The following is a 17,494-nucleotide window of genomic DNA, read 5'->3' as shown; positions in this document are numbered from 1 at the left end:
AGGTGTGCTATGAACCTGTAGATGGAATGTAAGGTTATGTCCTTTCCTGGATTCAGAAGTACAATTATTTTTGCCTCACTCATTGGAATGATTCCTTATTCCTTGCAACCTCCCTGTACATTTATACTAAGATTTGTACAAACTGTGTTGAAAGTAATTCATACAATACCCCCCTATATCCATCAGCTTTTCTGGATTTCAGCTTGTTATGGCCTCTTTTTTGACCTGCCGCCAGGGTAACCAGGTCTTGAGTATATAAACATTGGTTGCTGGCACGTACTTAGGGTGATGGGGCGGGTGGTACTAAATAAAAAACAAGCATTTGCAATGCAACAGGTCTCGCATTTTCGAGAGTTTAAGCTATTGACAGTGTAAATTATGATGCCTTTTATTTATGTTTTAAAATCCAATACGTAAATAAAAGGCATTGTCATTTACAATGCCATTTGCTCAAATTCTCGCAAATGCGAGACCTATGGCATTGCAAATGCTTGTTTTTGCTTCTGGTAACCTCAATTTCCAAGTGAATACTTTATTTTCTCCAGTATAACCACCAGAACATGAATTTACTTAAACTCACAATGCCTGGCTAACGTTATCTGTGTCACACCAAGTTGCCAATGTATATAAATCCTGTTCCAGCCTGGGATTCTGAGAGGCAAAGTGCAATATTTTCCAGAATGTTCTGGAAAGCATCCACGTCCATTGGAATGTTGCGCTTCCATCGCTGCTTTATACCAGTTTATACATAAGCAATGAAGGGGTCATAGGGAGGTGGCATTTGTGTGATAGCGGCTAAATTATCGATCGTGTCAGCAGGGGACCCGAATTCCAATCCCAGCATTCGCACTTGCTTGAGCTGTATGATCTTCGGCAAAACTCATCACTTCAAGAGGTTTTGGTAACAAAATGTAGAGGAGTCAGGCCATGTACATAACACAAGCATTGGCATAGCCAATAGGTGTCGCCTTTGGGACCTTATAAGAGTTTAGTTATCCAGCACAATATCCTTGGTGCAACACATCATGTTGCATGGCTAAACACTTACACGTTTCCAAAGGTGAGACCCATTGGCTATGCCAATGCTTGTTGTGTATGAAACCACTTCGAACATGTGAGTTCCGACTACCAGTTGTACAAAACTATCACTTTAAATAAGTACTTCTCAGTGCATTGCTACAATGCGTCTTATTAATGTCAACGGTTATACGTGTTAAAAAATCGTGTTTTGAATTATGAAGAGACTTCATCATATTTTATATGTTTGTAGCATGATTTACGTAGCAAATATTTTCAGAGTTGGGCTCTTGCACGAGGTCGAAGATCGAAGCGAGCCCCTTGCTTCGGCTTTCACTGTTAAATTGCCATCCCCACCTCATCACTGTAAAACACATAAGTTCCGTTGATAGTTTTACAGGGCATCGCAACTCCGGCCTGTCCTGTTGGGGACAGGGTGTCACAAAACACTGGAAACCCTAACCCCCTGACATGTCATGGAACAACCGCACATGTCCCGGTATATCTTATCGAACCACACAAGTCGGTTACACCTCGCATGCTACTTTGGGAGGTGTTAGCAGAAGTTGCAATTCATCATGTCCCAATATGGGCAGGTAGATCAGAGGGCAGCAAACTTTTACAGAGCCAGCAGAGGGAAAGGTTAAAGGGTCCCCACTCGGCTTGTTCTTAAGGGGCCACAGATCAGTATAGTTTTGACATGCTTTATTCAGACACGGGTCAGTTTGCTGTGACACTCTCACTGTGTCTTATGGCAAGAAGTGTCAATGACCGAGACCACAATGCCACCCGCTCCCCATACCATGAATACCAACCGAAACGTCTACTCTTTCACCCAGGCTCTCACACAAAGACCGGGCACATCACCAGCCAACTGCTTTCTCAGTAAAAGTACAGACTGGTCGGCTATAGTACGGGGCGTGGACTGGCACCGCTCCGGGTCAGAACACAGGGCCTGCAAGGAACCCAGCTGCCATAAGCACTCCAATAACTTTGGCCCAGACAGACTCTATTCACCCTTCGGCCCCGGCCTTTAGCCACAGACATAGAATAAAGACAAGCGTGCCAGACGTTCCAGTGCCCGAATTCACGCCTTAGTAAAGGAAGCCGCCATGTTAAAGCTTGTGTCTTTCGTTCTTATTCATGGGAACAAATATAGTAAATCACAAGGTGCTACTTTTTAATTATTTTTGTGAAACATATGTTCACATATGTTCACAATGGTGCATTTCTAGACGAAATTATGAATAACAAACTCTAATGCAAAATTATACATTGCTGTTCAATTATATCATTGTACATTATTTATTGTAATTTAATTTACTAATGAGTGCTACTAAACCTACGAGAAATAAATTACTTCAACTTTGACCAAAAATAATTGAAACACTGGTGTAATGCTTCCTTTTCATGATGCCACCATATTTCAGCACCACTGACTAGCCTTTTGTGGTACTTTCGCTGCCAATTCTACGCCTCCGGACCCGGTATGTGATTCACCCACTCATTTTTAGGTTCATCCACGTACCCTTCCAAAATAAAACACTCGCAAACGCAAGAAGCATATGCAAGATATGCTAAGCGTATAAATGTAACCACAACCCCAGGGGCAGGGTCTCACACGTCAGTCAGGGAGGGGTAAACAACAGATGGCACACTGCAGGCAATTATGTGCCAGGAAGCGGAGGAAGACTGTAGTTAGGCGCCGCTGCCTCGGGACTACAAGGAAGTTACCATAGGGGCAGCAGCCTACAGAAAGCAAGAAAACAACAGCAATGCCAGATTTAAACCAATCGCAAGGGGCAGGAGAAATTACACGAAGTTGAAGCAAACATACATATTACTTAAGTCTCGCTGAGACAGCGCATGCAGCGCATGCGCTGCCAAACACGAGACCTAATAAGTAAAAAAAAATAGCACTTACCTTCCTGGTTTGCTGCAAATACCAGGATGTCATCCCTGTAATTCAAACTGTTCTTTACAGGCCTGATCACTTGCCTTATGATCCCTTGAACTATTTCAGCAGCTGAAGATAGTCCAAAACTTAGTCACTTGTAGGGAAAACAGAACCATGTGGGTGGAGAATGTTGTGATGTATCGGGATTGTGGATCAAGCTCCCATTGATGGTATCCTTTGCACAGGTCTAACTTTGAAAATCGGCACGCACCAGTAAGACAGCTGATCATGTCATTTAAGTGAGGCCCTGTATGTCTTTCCTTCTCAATCGCCGTGTTGGGTATTATCATGATAACGCAGATGCGAATCTTTGGCGTGTTTTTCTTTGGTACTGCGACTATCGGACCATGGGGTCGGTCCATCAGCTGGCTCTACGATGTCTTGTGCCAGTAGGCTTTGTATTTCTTCTTCCACCTATGGTTGCAGATGTATGGGCACTCTTCAGTGATGCTGAGCTACGGGCTTGACTGCTGCATTGATGTGTAACGTTATTTGCTTGTCTCTTAGTTTGCCCAGTCCTTGTAGTATGGCTGGATGTTCCCTCGGAATGTTCTGTCGTTCTGACATGTTATTGGTCATTGCTTAGAGACCCATTACTTGCGCAGTGGCATTTTTTAATAGACAGAGTGCTGAAATGTCTCCTTGTAGCACATGCACTTCTTCCTTTACCAACCTTTCTTTGTATGTCAGTGTCTCTGTGAACTTCCCCATGTTCACCACTAGTTTTCTTAAGCCCCAGGTGAATACATCAACAGTGGACAGTGATAGCGGCAATTTCACTCTCATCTTTTCATATTCAGACATGCACATGATGTTGCATGTAGCTCCACTTTCCAGTACAAAACTTGTGTTGTGACTCCCTACCTCAATGTTCACCGTCGCTGTTCTCTTTATCTGTTGTTTGTCTACTAGATGGATGTGTTCTGGTGTGCGATCTTCCATTGGTACATCTGACATCAGATGCAGCCGTTCTGCTGCCTCTAGCGTGTTTGGTCCATCTGATTCAGCTGAAGGACTGTGATTCTGTGTGCCCATGTGCTGTGCGTATCTGCTTGTTGCTGTCCGTGGTCTTGCTGGTCTTCCTCGCTCACTTTTGAATTGTCCACTCATGCAGGCACTCACATTGTGACCCATCGGTGGGCAGGCACCAGCATAAGGGAATTCAAGTCCACAGCTATAGCATGTTCTATCTTGTTTCTGCTTCCGGGGCGTCAGTGTTTTGTAATGTTTTCTGACATTCCCAGCTATGCGGTTGGCTTGTTCCACTGTTCTTGTCTTCCCATTTTCCATTTGCCTGGCATGTGCTGTTGCACTGGCCTCCGTTTGGGCCATTGTTAGTATTTATTCTAACGTGTACGGTTCTTTCAGTATTCGTGTGCAGAATTCCACTGATTGACAGCCTTCAATGATGCGTAGTTGTTTGGCCTGCTCATTGTAAAGTTTGTCAAATTCGCAATATGTAACTAGTTTGCTTAGTTTGGTTGCAAAATCATAGAGGGACTCCTCTGCCAGTTGGCATGCGGTATTGAACGTGTACCTCTCAAAGCCCATATTTCTTTGAGGGTCTAATTTGTCTGTGAGGCACTTCATCAGTCCCTTGTATGTTAAATCTTTTCTGGGAGAAATGTTATCAGAACATCCTCAACCTCACCACCTACGAAGTTTAGGAACAAATCTATGCTTTCCTGGTCAGTGTTGTCCTTGCATGTGGCACGCATGTAGTGTTCGAATTACCTAATCCATCTTTCCCAGCGAATGCCTTTCATATGTGGGTCTGACAAGCTGAATGGTAGTGGTCTGCGGAAGATTGCATTTGCGCTATTGTTGTTATTGCCTTCCTCGGCCATTTTGTTGTGTTGCAGATATTCTTCTCCCGTGTTTGTATGCCTTTCCTTTTTTTGTGTGCAGTTTCTCCTTTCAGTGTACTTAATTTCTTTATATATTCACTTTGTTTGCTTTAATTTTATTATATTTGCACCTATTTTGCTTTTCTTATGGTTTTCCAGGGTCACCTGACTTTAAAATGGCCGAGGGCCTTCTCCTGATTGGCTCCCTCACCTGACTTCAAAATGGCCTCCAAGGTTTCTACAGGGCAAGATTAGTTCCGTTGCCTGACTTTAAGATGAGCGCCGGGCCTTCGACAGCCTCTGATTTGCTCTCCCGCCTTACCTAAAAATGGCAGTGGAGTTCTCTCAAGATTTCGACTTGAAATCTACACGGGATGCTCGGGCTATCTCTTCAGTCAGCGGGCGACTGCAGTCACGGTCGGGTGCACCACTTGTTTCTTCTTCACCTCTCACTCGATGCGGCAGGGGTTGGCTCCTGATGTCGCTGCAGTTCCCTACACAGACCAGGGTGGACTCCTGGCTCCGTTCCCTTTCGATCGGGTGGGCTCCGACTTTGCGTTTCTCTTCTGGGGGCCGGCAGCCCAGGGTGGGCTCCTAGTTCCATTCTTCTTGCTATCGAGGTGGGCTCCCAATGTTGCATTTCTTCTTCTGGTGGTCAGCGGACCAGGGTGGGCTTCTGGCTCCGTTAAAACGTGCCAGGGGCCAAGGGCACACGCTTCCAGTGGCGATTGAAGATCCCACCTTGTCGAAGCCAGTTGTCGTATCGCTGATGCCCCAGGAATTTGCAGACACAGGTAAGTGGTGATTGTACTTTATTCTTATGCTTCCACTTTGCTCACAGGCATGTCTTCCTTCCTACCCTCCTAGTACCACTCTCCCCGTCCCCACTCCCTGGCCGGAAGTGGTGTCTGGTTCCTAACCCCTCCCACAACTGAGGTCCTGGGTCCTAGTTCCCTTTGCCCCAGGTCACGAAACACTCCTTCTTAGAAAGTGACCTCAAGGGTAGAACTCCATCACCCTTGATATTTGGACAGTTTAATCGGTTGATGCTTCTAAAATGGAGATGAAAAGTCTGCTATATATTCTGTATTATATAACAACATTGTTGCATCCTTTTTCTTTGTCCTTTCATTTTGTTCTCCTTTGAGTCTCGCGCATCATGCTCGCCATGTGACCTATAGTATGCTGTAATGCAGTGGTTCCCAATCTGTGCACCGCGGCACCCCGGTGCGCCGTCTAAACCAGCCAGGGGCGCCGCGCACTAAGCACACAGTTTGTGAGTTTGGGAACCACTGGACCGTGAAAGACATTCCTCTCCTCCGAGGACCATGTTTGTGGGGTCCTCTTTTTATTTCTATGACCGCAAGCGTGTTGAACAAGCTCACGGTCATTCTTAATTGAAGTTTTTCAGGTGTTAGAGGCCCCCGGGCTCGAGTGTGGGGATAGATCAGCAGTTGGGGCCGGGGGGCTGCTCAGATGTGGGCCTAAAAGAGAACAGTGAGCTCGGACAGAAACAGTATCTGGTGGGAGGGGCCCCCGCTCAGGTGTAGGGCTGGGAGAGAGGCCTTGAGGCGTATGGGACGTGCAGAAGGGACGCGGGAAGAGGAGCTCGGCTGTCACGCGTACAGGTGAGGGATCGAGGCGGGAGCGAGGTGAGGGGCGAAAGGTGTCCACCTGCCACCTGGTCTCTCTGTGCATGGTGCGCTGCAGCAGGCAGTCCTTCCTGGTGACTCAATAGTTTCCTGGGACAGGGAGCCGGGGCAGAGCAAGGGCCCCTCCCTAGAGCCCCATTGGAGGAACCTCGGACATTTTCGTCTCAGACTTCCTGGAGTAGATGTGTGACAAGGAGGGTGGGGAGGGCTTTTTGCAGGTACTTTTTTCCTGGAGCGGCGGTAAGGAAGGAGGAGTAGAGAGAAAGGAGATAGAGGGGAACGAGTAGCTAAAGTAGAAAGGGTGAGGAGACAAAAGAGGGGAAGAGGCGAGACAAACAGGGAATATTGTGAATGAGTGGCGAAAAGTGAGGGGGCGGAGACAGGTAACAATAAGAGTTAAGAAAGGACGTGAGAGATGAAACAGGTGAGTGGAGACAGACACGCACTGGAAGGAAAAAGAGAGGAAGGACGGAGATGATAAAAAGTGAATGTGTACAGGAAAAAAAGAGAAAGGGATGGAAAGAGTGGAGAGTGATACACGGAAAAGGGGCATGTGCCAGAGGAAAGGGGAAGAAAGAAAAGACACAGGGGAAGTGTGTGGGTTGCAAGAAGTACCACATACTAGTAACTAGTCCCAAAACCCAACATAGTACACCCCTTTGTTTTTAGAATAACATGAATGTTAGCACATGAGCAGTGTGAAGTCCCATTTGCACTTTAAAGTCCATCTTCATAGTCCTGTCTAGGCCTTGATATATTACAAGAGATAAATGCAGATATTAGAAATGTTTTCTTTTCATAATGCTGTCAAGTGTTCTGCATTCCGTCCATTATCTGTGTGTCTTTTGCTTTCTCGCCCTAAGTGCGCTGAGTATGCCAAAACGTGGGTTCCGGGCTCACTGTGCCACTGGAATCAAGCTAGCCAGGGTGTTGCCCCAAAGCTGGTCCCATGATGCTTCTTTCCGGTCCAGCGAAGACCTGGAGTGGCATGGTGGGCTGGACTGTTCCCATGAGGAGCAGGGTCAAGACTGATTTGCATATGTCTGTGTCTAAACTGGGGTGGCATGGTGAGCAAACAAATGATGGATTTTACCGAGATCTCTTTGACTGGGGGTGAATATTTGATTTCCTCTGAATTCCGACCATCATCTGTATTCGATGCAGACCAGGATGAGTATTCTGAGGCACAGACAAAAGTACAGAAAATAAAGGGCACAAGGAGAAGCTGGAGCTGCAAGCAAATTTCTCTATGTTAGGAAATATCATGTCTATGGCTAGGGTCCACCTTTATTTTATTTATTTTTCCTGCCATGCCTGACTAGAGAACCCTGCACTACAAATCACTTAATCCATCTGTCTAATATGGGGATTATAAAAAAAGTTAACGTTTATTTTAATAAGGGTGTATTCATGACTGCCAACAAAAGTAATGAAGTCATAGGCACAATTCAAATGAACTCATAGCCACATTAATGTCTAAATTACACTGGTTTGTAGTTCACACTCTGATGCAAGTGCCAGTTAAGTGCCCCCACTCTGTCTCATTTTGAAGAGTATTCTCTCTGTCAGTATTGCAGATTTCCTCAGCTTGTCTCCAGTCTTGGTCAAGTTACTCCAATCCCCTTTAATTTGTTCATGGAAAGAGAGGTGATGTTCTTTATAACCCTTTAAGGACTGTTCAGTGGACCTAAATCAAAACATTGCAGTCACGATTGTGCACTTTCTGGGACTACCCACTCCTGAGGCCGGGCTTACATCCCCTACCCTAAAAATAAATTGTAACATAGTGGGGAGCCGCGGCTGACAGCTAATAGGTCAAGGGAGCCGTGGGTTGAAAAAGTTTGGGAACCACTGCTGTAATGCTTTCAATTGTCAGTTGTGCTGGTACAGTGCTGAATAAACCGACTTACCTGCAGTGGCTGCTCTGCGTTATATATTACTCAATGTCAATGTTGTATGAAACATTAGCTATGGAAGCGTTATGCCAGCCATTGGGTCTTTTCGGCGCTGTACAAAACTGCTAATAAACAGTTGCTTGTTTATTGTATCCCACACATTATTTTGCATTTACTTGTTCAATGAAATTATTTTATCAGTCCTGTCCATCAAACAATTACAAGTATGTGGAATGTAAACCAACCATGAGACCTTCTGAAGAGCTGAATATTGGTGTATTTTAGTTTTTGTAAGAAAGACAAAGAGAAGCACACTTTCATTATTTACATTAACCCAAACATATATGCGTTGCATTATAACCTAAATAGCGACCGATGTCAGACAAAATGTTATGTCCTATTAAAGATTACTTATTTTGTTTGCAGATCCCCTCCACCACCCCCTTGTTTAGTGATGGGAAGCTGCATTTAGTTATGTTCAGCTCTCACAATAATTGGACCTTTTTAAAAGACAATGGTAACACTTGGTTTTGTAAAATAATGCTGCTCGTGTAGCGAGAAATCCCAAACAATCTATGGAAGGGTGGGTGATATGTCACCCACGTCTCATTAGCAGCATTTCGCATCTTTTGTCACTCATGTGCACACATATTATAGCAAAACTGTCATATTAGTTTCCATCTGGAGTGTTGCTCACTCAATTAGCTGAAAGTATAGATTTTTTCTAAACTGCACATCTGTTAATGCTGTCTCGAAAGACTGTAGCGCAGGGAACCGTTAAGACATTACTCTTGCACGTTCAAGCTCAGGATATAGTTATCAATGACGGCAATGCACTGCAAAGAAGAGTCTGCAGTGGTTGGAAGTTTGGTGTCACAGTGTCTGGAGCAGTGGCTGCTGGCGGACATGAAAAGGGGTCTACCAGTAGAAAAATACACAACATGTTCTATATAAATTATGATAATAACTTGTTTTTGTGTTATAGATCTTCATTCGACTTTTCATACATTTCTAAGAACTACAAATAACTATTATTACAACTATCCAATGTAAAGGTATTCTGATGTTGTATCGAAATCGTAGCCTGCGGATCACTGCATATATCAGCAGCATATGTCAACATATCAAGCCATCTTGTCTTAGAAGCAATTGGCTTTAAAGCCTGTTTTGAAGAGACACTAATGAAATATTTCAGTACTTCATGGTCTGCCATGTTAGCCAAGAGCATTACTTCTTTGCATTTACATGGCCTTACTCTTTCAATTTAATCTGTGTATACGAGGATGAAGTGATGAGGGCCTCATTTAGATCTTGGTTGATCTGATCCCACCATCACTTTTCCTTCGGTTTCTCCTCCCGCCTACTAGGTAGCCCACCCGCTCAATTTAAATGCTGGTGGGTCTATGGACGATAGTCCGTCCAAGTAACGCCATCTTTGTCAGAATTTTCCATCTGCGTTGATAGCATCATAGGCAAAAGCGGCTGTCAAAGGGAGTCCTGCCAATATTTCCAACGGGCCAGTCACGATGTGCCTTCCCGTCGACTTAACTGTGGTGGATAAACCTACACACCTGGTTGGCAGTTTTAAAGGGTTATAAGGTAGAAACATAACTTTTTTTCCACTTTCGTTGCCGTCATGAACCTGATCGTCCAAGTCTTTACCTTGCTGCTGCTCTTTGACCACAAAGCAAATCAAACCATGTGTCACAGGAATATCGCGAAGGGGGGTGGGCTTCCCGCCTCAGGGCGGTGTTTGCCCTGGGCAACAGGATGTGGGAGCACACCGCTGACCTATCAGGCAAGATTTACTCCTGGCATTCTGTGAAATGCAGTCTCGGCATAGCTCACTCCGATATTTTCGAGTATTTCGCCATGGTTGGCACAGATAGTGCCGATCTCTAGACACGTGTTTCTGGTTTGTTAACCATCATGAGTAGAGAATACAGTCTTGTATTTTGGGGTTTGCTGAGTAGGCTACCAAACATTATATCAGGTCCGGTACCTCTCACTGGCGCTCAGGTGCTTCATCCACGAGATCGTCAGCTCAATGACTCACAGGAGTACTTTAAATAGACAACAGGATGTGGGAGCACACCGCTGACCTCTCAGGCAAGGTTTGCCCCTGGCATTCTGGGAATTGCAGTCTCCGCATAGCTCGCTCCAATATTTTCGAGTATTTCGCCAAGGTTGGCGCAGACAATGCTGATCTCTAGACACGTGTTACTGGTTTGTTAACCATCATCAGTAGAGAATACAGTCTTGTATTTTCGGGTTTGCTGAGTAGGCTGCCAAACATTATATCAGGTCCGTTATCACTCACTGGCGTGCAGGTGCTTCATCCACAAGCTCCTCAGCTCAATGACTCACGGGAGTACTTTAAATAGACAACAGGTTGTAGGAGCACACCGCTGACTTCTCAGGCAAGGTTCACCCATGGCATTCTGGGAAATGTAGTCTCCACGTAGCTCGCTTTAATATTTTCGAGTATTTCGCCAAGGTTGGCACAGATAGTGCTGATCTCTAGACACGTGTTTCTGGTTTGTTAACTGTCATCAGTAGAGAATACAGTCTTGTATTTTGGGGTTTGCTGAGTAGGCTGCCAAACATTATATCAGGTCCGGTACCTCTCACTGGCGCGCAGGTTCTTCATCCACGAGCTCGTCAGCTCAATGACTCGCGGGAGTACTTTAAATAGACAACAGGATGTGGGAGCACACAGCTGATCTCTCAGGCAAGGTTCGCCCCTGGCATTCTTGGAAATGCAGTCTCCAAGTAGCTCGCTTTAATATTTTCGAGTATTTCGCCAAGGTTGGCACAGATAGTGCTGATCTCTAGACACGTGTTTCTGGTTTGTTAACAGTTGATGAAGCAAGGTGAAGAACAAAATTTTGTTCAAACTTGTGAAGTTAATCTCCCATAATAGTAATTAAATTAATAAGCATGTGGTGAAATTACTAATCAACTTAGTTTAAGAATACATTCATCAATACACGCGGGATAAACTAATGTGCTTTATGTTGCAAGCGCAAAGATAAAATAATAAGCTAACCTTGTCTATTGTCTTTGTCAGTATTAAATGCGGCTGTTTAACTAATGGCAGGTGCTTATTTTGTGTGCTTATGTTATGTCATTTCTGTGTCGAAAGCTCAAGGAGTTTGTGCAGTTCCTAAAGGAGAAGTAAATATAAAGCTGCTTGAATGTGCTTTTGCTAGGTAACATAATTAACAGGATTAATTAGTAAAGGGGGTGGGTAACAGAATGGGTCTCAATTCTTTAATTAATTGATGTCTTGTGTTTGTTTAATAATAGTTTCCAAAGTGAGGCCTAAAGGTGGTTCAGAAAACATGGCTGACAGAGCTGCAGACGCGAAAACTTGTCCAGAGTGAAGCCTTTGCACATGCGTAGCTGTGAAGATTTTTACTGCATTGTCATCGTTAATTGAAAAAGCAGTTCTTTGGTTGCGTTGAACATGCTCATGAAGAAAAGGCTAAAGGACAGAAACTTAAAGTGTCTGCCAAGGCTAGGAAGTAAATGTTCAAAACTCGAGGAAAAGTAACTTTCTTGAGGAAGCTGAAAGATGTGGAAGTGAAAGACAATAGGGCTTATGTGAAGCCTGGACTTGGTCAAGAATTGGAGATGACCTAATCATGGACTGACACAGGACATCCAATGAAAAGCTCGGATTTGCTTGAAAGAATGTAAAATGTAGAAAGTTTAGCTAGAAAGAAAGGTATAAAACCTGACACTAGGAGCAGGGAAAAAACTCTCTTCTTTCCGATTCCTGAATGACGTGACATGCTGTTGGACTTTTGGCGCATGTAAGGGCAGCAGACTTTAATTGATTTTTCCTTTCTAGTTGAAGTGAGAAATAGATTTAGGGAATGGAAACTGTTATTCTGCTAATATTTCATCTTTCTGAGCTTGCTTTGAAAATGTCAGTTTAATAATTCATTTCTTTATTAAAATGCTGCTTTCTTAATTGCTTTTAAAATAAAGATTTTAAAACGTAAATGCTATTTCTCTTTATGAAAAATAAAGTTAATAAAATTAGATTTGAAAAGACAAGCTGGTCTTGTTTATTCATGGTCTAGTTTCCATCAGTTGATCCAATCGCCTTAAGTGGTCTGACTGATAATAATAAGTGTTTAAAACCATGGTGAAAATAAAAAAACTGCAGTTGTATATAATAATGTAAATAATATGTAAGTTGTTATTATTAATCACACCACCTGATTCAGTTGCTCAAAAATTGTCTCATAGGTGTTATGGGCCTTTATATGTGTTTCATGGTTAATGATGAGTATTGAGGTGATAGATAGCGTTATTGATACAGTTTTTCAATCAGAGCGCTGGATTAATTCCTTGGTAGAAGAGTTACAGTTTCTATGGTAACTAGTATGTTACACGGTAATACATAGGATTAATGTCTAAAACATGTTAAGTTTATTCAGTTCTTATATGTAGTCGAAAGGTTTTTTCCAGCAGTGTGAAAATTCCTGGTTTGTGCCGGCATGAGAAGTGTGACAGGTGAAGTTACACAGTGCATTTCTTCTGTTTCAAAATAGTGGTATCGCCGTATATCTCAAGTGTTGTGGTCGTACAGCACAAGTTTAGGGATTTTAGGTGTGTAAGGTAGAATGCATAGTGAGGATTGTATATGGAATTGTAGCTTTCCAGGATAGGGAAATATGTCCTGATTTAAAACTCACTGTGAAAAGAGTAGTAGAATTTATCTAAACTTGAGTGAAGGGTAAGGAAGCGTCGTCTATCTTACTGGCAAGTGAGGATTTCTATTAGTGGGTTAAAGTCCTACTAAAGATTTATGTATGCATGGATAGGGATTTTTCTGTATGAATGTGCGTAAATGAATTTGTAATATACGATCGAGTGAAACTCTGAATTGTCTCTAAGGAGGTGTAAAATATCTCTGTATGTGCATTTAGAGAGAAACAAGTTCGTTATTACCTGCTAGAAGGGTAAAGTAGCCTTACTTTATCAACGAATTTAAATATTCTGTGAAAATAGCGTCGTCTATTTCACGTGAAAAGAATACTTGAATGATTGGGAAAGCTATCACTTTATTTTAGTGAAACAGACAAATGGTTTGTTTTTTGTGGAGTTATTAACTGAATTCAATTGAAAGATTTGTAAATATAGCGCTTTGAACATTTTTTGTAATGTAGGTGTTAGTTTAAGGAGTGGAGCGAGGGACAGAGTAGCTGCAGCGGTAGCATACGTCACAAGTGTCGCGCTGTGATTGGCTAACATACGTCACAGTATTCGCACACAGATTGGTTCATGTGACTAAGGCAAGCTTACAGCTGATTGGCTCCACTTGAAAAATAGTAATTCTATTGGTTGAGCAAAATAGTGACGAAGCTTAACTTGATTGGTTTGTTGGTGAGTTTCTGGCACGGATTGGTTGGTGTTGAGGAATAACAAGGAAGTTGTTACGATCTTTACCGAAGTAAGGGAAATTGTTTAAAAACATGGATTACTATTACATGAAGGAGAAAAAGAAACTTTCATGGTTTCAGAAATTGAAAAACAAACTTAAACCTGACAAGAAAATTTTAACGTGGGGTGGAAGATTACTTCATAAGTATAAAACACCTGCAGCTTATATGTTGGGTGAATATGGTTATCATACTTGTCTTTGGATTGAGACTTGGATGAAATGTACCGAAAATGATGGTATATTAGCATGGCCGGAAGATGGATCATTTAACGTTGCAGTTTTGAAAAATTTAAGAGAAAAAATGATGAAACTCGTACCAAAGCCTAGACCTACTCAATTTGAAGCTTTAGTTGAATGGGAAGATGAGATATTTGAATTACAACGAGAGAGTAGAGGAATATCAAGGAGAACAGGATTAGGTCTTAATAGAGAAACACATGAGGATAGAATGCGTCGATGGAGAAGTGCAGACATGTGTGATGGCTTGTACCCAGTGAGACTAATTGATGAGGTAACTGGACAAAAGAGTGCCCAAAAGAAAAAGAAAAATAGTGAAGAAAGTGATTCAGAAGATGCGGTATTAGAAGAAATTTATACTAGAAAACCGCCACCTTATCAACCAGTTTGTTCATGGACTTCTCCAAGTGCCCCTCCAAGAGAAATTAATGATGAGACATCTCCTAAAACAAATCAGAATTATAGAAAAACACCTGAAAGAGTAGAAACAAGATGTAATTCAAATATATCAGGAGAAAATAGAAATTATACTGAATCCCCAGTTCAAAGAAATGAAACCCCAAGAAATGGAAAAAGAACAGAAAGGTATGAGGAATTACCAAATACCTCAGAATATAATCGTTCTACCAATGAATTAATACAGCAGTTAACTAAAAGCATGGAAGCAGTAACAGTACCTGTAACGATTGGACCTGTTCTTCCAGTATTTGATCAAAAAGAAATTAGGCAATCAGCTTTAACTGTTCCATTAAATTCATAAATACAGAAAGTGTCTGAAAAATTGTATTCAGATTTGTCTGAAATACATCGAGAGAAAATAATGATGCCTGACTTAACTTTTAATCAACGTTTGACAGGTAAAACTCCATCTGGTGCAGAATCTGACTCTGGAACTCGGGAAAAGAGTCTGAGTAAAATAGATTTAACACAAACCCCAGAATGTAAATTACTTGATGTTGCAAAATTGAAAGCAGATTTAGAGGAATTAATAATTGGAACGATAGGAACTGACAGTTTGAAGGCATATCATGATGATGAATTATTATTTATTTGCAAAAGCATAACATGGAAAACGAAAAACAAATATGATCAATTAGAGGAAATGGCTTTTGAATTAGAAGTAGAGTTAAGCAAGCAGAAGAATTTACAGAAAACTTATAGGGTGGATTTTTCAGAAAAAGATATTGAAAATATGAATACCACAGGAAGAATCATTCATATAAAAGATTTAATTGTGATTTTGAGAAAATGGGGTGAATTAAGTAAATGGAGAGTGAAATGGACAAAGAAAAGAGATGAAGACAGAACAAGTGTAGCTTTTCTTATCAGAGAAAAAAAGAAGAAGTAGTAAATGAATTTCCAATGAGAGAAATACAAGGAGGAGGGTATGTGCATGTCCCATGGACAAGACAGGACATTTTAATGTTTACAAATGATTTTCCTCGATTAAGAGAAAAACCTGTAGAATGGTATCGACAGGTAGACAGATTTGTGAAAGTTTCAAAAGTTTTGTGGATTGATCTTGATGGATTCTTTGACATAGTTGTCCCATCAGATCTTTGGGCAGAATGTAAAATTACTATAAATTGGCCTAGAGAAGAATACCCTTGACATAAAGTAACAGGTGCTCCTTCACCAGAGGTAATGAGAAAGTACGAACAGGTAATTGTGTTTTTGAAAAACAAGATTCCCCCAAAAGAGATAGATTGGGTTAAAATAGATAGAACAACCCAAGAGCCAAAAGAATGAGTACATTCATTTTATGAAAGATTACTGCTGGTATTTAAACAATACAGTGGTTATGAAAATGTAAGTGAAAAAGACATGAGCCACTTTATATACAGATTTGTATATGGCTTGAGACCTGAAATTAGTGAAATGGTAAGAACTGGAATAGTTGGTTGGCAATCACACACAGTAGATGATATCTTGAGAAAAGCAAAATACTGTAGTGATGAAATAGATGCTAAACAAAAGAAGTTAAAAGAAAAGGCTATGTGGGCACAGGTAAAAGTGGCTGAACAACAAATAGCAATTTTAGGAAATAAAAATGTTGATCAGAATCAAGGGAAATTTAAAGGTAATTATAATAAACCAAAATTGATGGGAAATATAGAAGAGTTAAAACAGAAACTCCCATGTTTTAATTGTGGCGAAATTGGACACTGGAAGCGTGAATGCAAGAATCCGCCCAGAAATTATTTAAAAAATGCATCATTAAATCCGCAGAATGAGATAAATCAGCAGCAACAGCTACAGCGACAGGTAGTGATTCAGCAAAGTCAGTTACCACAACCGCCACTTCCAAACTGTGTAAATGTGCAGAGATACAGTGCAGAAACAGGATTCAGAGGAGGTGAACAGGTAAACAGATCGCCAAAAGTGAATGTGTCGAATGTGTCTCAACAATATTGGTTGAAAGAAGATGAAGGGAGTGAATCTGAAGAATACTTCTGACGGTGCCTGAGAGAGGAGGAAGAGTGTGTGCTTGGAGCCACTCTTGAGGTAGATCAATCTGGTCCATTTGTAAATGGTAAAGTGAATGATGTAGAAATTACTTTCCTAGTGGATACAGGTGCTACCCGTTCTACTGTTAGATCAGTGGAAATAGAAAACCTTCCTCTCTCTGGAGATAAAATCCAAGTAGTAGGTGTAGCTAATTATAAAAAAAAAACAGATTTAACGGATGTATGACATTACAACGCATGCTTTTACCACGCATGCCTTTACAACGCGGTATTTACAATGCATGCCTTTACAACGCATAGCACTTTGGGGTGCTGGAGAGTGAATAGTTTAATTTACTATTCCAACTCCAGTCCCCGTAGATAGTAGGGAAGGTTTTGGATAGAAAATTAAATCTATTCCCTATCCTAGAGCGCCCCCCAGCGCAATGCGTTGTAATGGTTTGCGTTGTAAATACCGCGTTGTAAAGGCACTACGTTGTAAAAGTTGCGTTGTAAAGGTTGTTCACCAGATTTAACTGAACCAGTTGAAGTTGAAATAGGTAAATTTAAAGACATGCATAGATTTGTAGTTTGTGATAGCAGTCCTGTAAATCTATTAGGTAGGGATATCCTGTGCAAGATGAATTGTAAAATATATTGCTCACCGGATGGTATTGAGCTTCAAACTCCAGAAGAAGATGGGCTTTACAAATTAACAATGTCAATGGTTGAGGCAGAAAAAAGTAGATTATTTCCTGTGTTTGATAAGAATAATCTACCTGAAGAATTAAAAGACACAGTGAATGTAAAAATGTGGAATTTCACTGGAGATGAAATGGGTTTGATGAAAAATGTAGACCCAGTAAAAATATCAGTAAAACAAGGAGCAGATTATACAAACATTCCTCAGTATAAAATGAAAGCAGAAGTGATTGAAGGGGTAACTCCTGTAAGAGACAAATTCATAAAACAAGGTGTTCTAAA

The sequence above is a fragment of the Lissotriton helveticus genome, chromosome 4_1, assembly GCF_964261635.1.
Source record: "Lissotriton helveticus chromosome 4_1, aLisHel1.1, whole genome shotgun sequence".
Classification (NCBI taxonomy): Eukaryota; Metazoa; Chordata; class Amphibia; order Caudata; family Salamandridae; genus Lissotriton; species Lissotriton helveticus.
This window is presented reverse-complemented; position numbering follows the sequence as displayed.